Source organism: Tursiops truncatus, chromosome 20 (genome assembly GCF_011762595.2).
Source record: "Tursiops truncatus isolate mTurTru1 chromosome 20, mTurTru1.mat.Y, whole genome shotgun sequence".
Taxonomy (NCBI): Eukaryota; Metazoa; Chordata; class Mammalia; order Artiodactyla; family Delphinidae; genus Tursiops; species Tursiops truncatus.
Genome location: NC_047053.1, coordinates 22,991,434 through 22,996,627, shown reverse-complemented (window position 1 = coordinate 22,996,627; position 5,194 = coordinate 22,991,434). Strand labels below are relative to the sequence as shown.

General features: G+C 37.2%; 1 pseudogene; it reads left to right on the top strand.

Annotated features, from left to right (window-relative positions):
* Window positions 1–372: 372 nt before the first annotated feature.
* LOC101338379 (14-3-3 protein theta pseudogene) lies at window positions 373–1,897 on the top strand (annotated as a pseudogene).
* Window positions 1,898–5,194: the final 3,297 nt, after the last annotated feature.

The window sequence follows — 5,194 nt, the reverse complement described above, 5'->3', positions numbered from 1 at the left end:
ATCCCACAGAAGTGTTCTTTTTTTCTGTCTCTCACTGTTTTTCTATAATGGTCTTTTGTATTCTCTTTTTCTCCTCTTCATTACTGTTAATGAAGAGGCTATGTACCATATGTCATTTGAAGGGGCTCTCAATGCCAAAATATGGGACAATTAGGCAAAAAATAAATAATATAATATTGAATTATAATCCACAGAAGAAAACAAATATCCATGAGGCCATATTGATATAAATAATAGTAGAATAAACACATAAATGAAATAAATGGATAATTATTTCTTACATAACATTCCAATTAAATGTAGAATGAATGAATGGAATACAAAATCACCCTTTGGGGAGACGGGAGGGTCCTCGGCTAAAGCCAAAGGCGGATCAAAGTGGTGGGACTTGCGCCGCGGCCGCGGAGACATGAAGGCCCTCCGCACTCCTCCTCGGCATCCGGGTCAGTGCTCACCCTCGCTGTCCTGTCCCCGGCCCCATGGAGAAGACGGAGCTGATCCAGAAGGCCAAGCTGGCCGAGCAGGCTGAGCGCTACGATGACATGGCCGCCTGCATGAAGGTCGTGACGGAGCAGGGCTCCGAGCTGTCCAACGAGGAGCACAACCTGCTCTCGGTGGCCTACAAGAACGTGGGCGGGGGCCGCAGGTCCGCCTGGAGGGTCATCTCGAGCATCAAGCAGAAGACCGACACCTCTGACAAGGAGCTGCAGCTGATTAAGGACTATCGGGAGAAAGTGGAGTCCGAACTGCCGTCCATCTGCACCACGGTTCTGGAATTGTTGGATAAGTATTTAATAGCCAATGCAAACAATCCAGAGAGTAAGATCTTCTATCTGAAGATGAAGGGAGATTACTTCCGGTACCTTGCTGAAGTTGCTTGTGGTGATGATCGGAAACAAACGATAGATAATTCCCAAGGAGCTTACCAAGAGGCTTTTGATATAAGCAAGAAAGAGATGCAACCCACACACCCAATCCGCCTGGTGTTGGCTCTTAACTTTTCTGTATTTTACTATGAGATCCTTAATAACCCAGAACTTGCCTGCACACTGGCTAAAACAGCTTTTGATAAGGCCATTGCAGAACTTGATACACTGAATGAAGACTCATACAAAGACAGCACCCTCATCATGCAGTTGCTTAGAGACAACCTAACATTATGGACATCAGACAGTGCAGGAGAAGAATGTGATGCGGCAGAGAGGCAGAGAACTAAGTGCATACAGGGTGTCATCCTTCTTCCCCTCAAGAAACCTTTTTACTCATCTCCATTCCTTATTCCATTTGGATTTCCTATAGCAAAGAAACCCATTCATGTGTATGGGATCAACTGTTTATAGTCTTTTCACACCACAGCTTTGGGAAAACTCCATTCCTTGATTTGTGTTTGTCTTGGCCTTTCTGGTGTGCAGTTACTGCTGTAGAAAAGTATTAATAGCTTCATTTCATATAAACATAAGTAACTTCCAAACACTTATGTAGAGGACTAAAAATGTATCTGGTATTTAAGTAATCTGAACCAGTTCTGCAAGTGACTGTGTTTTGTATTACTGTGAAGATATGAAAATGTAGTTAATTACAGTTTAAAGAGTGTTCTGCATAACTTCCTGATTTCTACATTCCCTCCCTTAACTCTTCTTTGGGGGTTTTCTTTCAGTAAAGCAACTTTTCCATCCTCTTAATATATTCCTTTTTGGTAGGAAACCAGAAGTATTAGATTGAATGGAAAAGCAGTTGACATTCTGAGGCTGGAGGTCACAAATTAAAATGCCTCCTGTATCATATATGATGGAGGTCTTGCATATCTGTGACAACAGGGAGTTTCCTCATTCATTCTTCATTTGCTGTTGTTTAAGTTGACAACTTCCCTTCCCAATAAAAATTCACTTACACCTCCTGCCTTTGTAGTTCTGGTATTCACTTTACTATGTAATAGAAGTAGCATGTTGCTGCCAGAATACAAGCATTGCTTTTGGCAAATGAAAGTGCATGTCATTTCTTAATACACTAGAAAGGGGAAATAAAATACACAAGTCCAAGTCTAAAACTTTAGTACTTTTCCAGGCAGATTTGTGCACATGTGAGAGGGTGTCCAGTTTGTCTAGTGATTGTTAGAGAGTTGGACCACTATTGTATGTTGCTAATAATCATCGACTGTAGTCCCAAAAAGGCCTTGTGAAAATGTTATGCCCTATGTAACAACAGAGTAACATAAAATAAAATTACATTTTATAAACCAAAAAAAAAAAAAAATCACCCTTTGGCAAATACCAGAGTAATAATTTATTGTGTCAACATACACTAAAATCAATAGGCAAAGGTATAATGAAAATCAGGATATTTATATCATCTCAAATATCTCACCACAATACTACTTATTAATTATAAAGGAAGAATAGTATTTTTACAGTAGAGAAAGCTGTGAGACACCACTTTAAAAATTAACATTACCAATAATGAGACAAATTGTCATCATGTGCCTCCTCATATGATACACTGAGTAGAACATAGTATTAATTGGGTGATATTAAAAGAAAATAGCCTTTAATTAAGAATGTAAGCAGTTATGAGTTCCCACTCTTCTCTAACAACAAATAGGAAGCTGAACAGACAGAAAAATCAATAAATCTCCTCAAATCTATAAGACAAGGAAGGACATAGAGTAAACTGCTGCCCCCGAGCTTGGAGGGGATAAACAAATACAGGGAGTCGTGGCTTATTGGAACAGAGACTCACAAATGGAAACTGTCATGGAAACCAGGGCTAGCAAAGGAAACACTAAAGTGTAATTGATGAATTGCTGGAGACTCAGTGTGGGCAACTCTGAGAGGTTAAAAAAAATTCTAGGGAGTCCCAGGCATAGGGAAGCCCCCAAATTTTGTGAGACTTACATTCAAGAGCTTCACCAGGATCTCACAATAAGTGAGGGAAACCCCTTCATGTTTTCTAGTTCCAGAAAAAGAACCATTATGAAATACTCTAGAGTACTCTGTTCTTATCAAGGCCTGCCAGCAGGGAAAACTAGTTAGACAGAACCTAACCTGCTGGGGTTTTATAGAAATCTAATTGACCTCTGGTGAGTGAAATATACAACTCCAGTGAGCTCTAGCCTTCCACATGAGAGAAGGGAAATAACCAACTGCAACCCACTCTAGCCCTCCTGTCCTATCTGAGGGGGGATAAAACACTGAGACACACTTGTGGAAATCAGAGTCCAGTGCATAACCTCATTAAAAGACTGAGACTTAATTCTGGGACTATAGAATGCTCCTTTCCCCTCAAAACTTACCAACACATTTCTAAAGGCTTATTTATAGTAGTTCACTTTACCCAGGAACATCATATCTGGCTATGAAGAAAAAAGTTACAAGGCATACTAAAAGATATAAAATATAATTTGAAGAGATAGAGCAAGCATTGGAATCAGACATAACAGAAATGTTGGAATTACCAGATCAGGAATTTAAAACAACTATGAAGAGTATGCTAAGGGCTCTGCTGGATAAAGTAGACATCATGCAAGAACAGATAGGCAAAGTAAACAGAGAGATGGAAATCCTAAGAAAGAACTAAAAGGAAATGCTAGAGACCAAAAACACTGCAACAGAAATGAAAAAAGCATTTGATGGTCTTATTAGTAGAGTGGACACCACTGAGGAAAGAACCTATGAGCTTGAGGAGATTTCAGTAGAAAACTCCAAAACTGAAAAGAGAATAAAGACTGAAAAACAAAGAATAGAATATCCGAGGACTACAGGACAAGTAAAAAAAAAAGGTGTAACATACATGATATAACAGCAATAACAGCAGAAGAATAAAGAAAAGAACAGTGAAATATTTGAAACAATAATGACTGACAATTTCCCCAAATTATTATCAGAAATCAAACCACAGATGTATGTTTTTATGTATGTGAAGTAAATGACAGAAATTATATAAAGAATGAAAGAGGTGGAATCAGAAATGTTTTGTTATAAGATATTCACACTATCTGTGAAGTGGTATTGTGTTATTTGAAAGTGAACTTGGATTAGTTGAAAGTGTATATTGTGAACTTGAGGACAACCACTAAAAAAATAAAGTAAAATAAAAATAAAGGTGGGGGGAGAAGTATAATGGATATGTTGAGAAAAAGAGATGATAAAATTATTTTAAAATGCTCAATTAAAACCACAAAATGCAAAAAAAAAAAGACATAAGTAGGAGTAAAGAACAAGGGCAACAAATAGGAACAGTAGCAAATATAGTAACTATTAATCCAACTATATCAATAATCACTTTGAAAGTTAATGGCCTTAGTGCACCAATTAAAAGATAGAGATTGTCACAGTGGATCAAAAAGCAAAACCCAACTATATATGTTGTTTACAAGAAACTTGCTTTGGATATAAAGACATATATATTAAAAATAAACAGATGGAGAAAAGCATGCCATGCTAACACAAGTCAAAAAAAGCAAGGGTAGCTGTATTAATTTCAGAGTAGATTCAAAACAAGGAAGGTTATTAGGGAAAAAGACAAGTATTACAAAATGATAAAGGGGTCAATTCTCCAAGGAGACATAATGATCTTCAAGATCTACAACGGAGCATCAAACTACATGAGGCAAAAACTAATAGAACTGCAAGAAGAAATAAATGTATCCACTATTCATAGTTGGAAACATCAATATCCCTGTAGCAGAAATGGACAGATCTAGCCCGCAGAAAATTAATAAGGACATAGCTGAACTCAACAACACCATCAATCAACTAGATATAATTGACATGTATAGACTACTTTATCCCAAAACAGCAGAATACACATTTTCCTCAAGCTCAAATGGAATATTCACCAAGGTAAACCACAGTCTGGGCAATAAAATACACCTTAACAAATTATAAGAGGAGAAATCATAATACCTGCTCTCAAACCACAGTGGAATTAAACTAGAAATCAATAACAGAAAGATAACTGGAAAATCCAAAAATACTTAGAGACTAAATAACACCATCCTAAATAGCACAAGGGTCAAAACAGAAATCTCAAGAGATTAAAAAAATAATTTTGAACTAAATGAAAATGAAAACATAAAAGCAAAATTTGTGGCATGCAGCAAAAAAGCAGAGCTCAGAGGGAAATTTATAGCACTGAATGTAAATATCAAAAAGGAAGAAAAATCTAAAATCAATAATCTGAGTTTTCACCTTAGAAA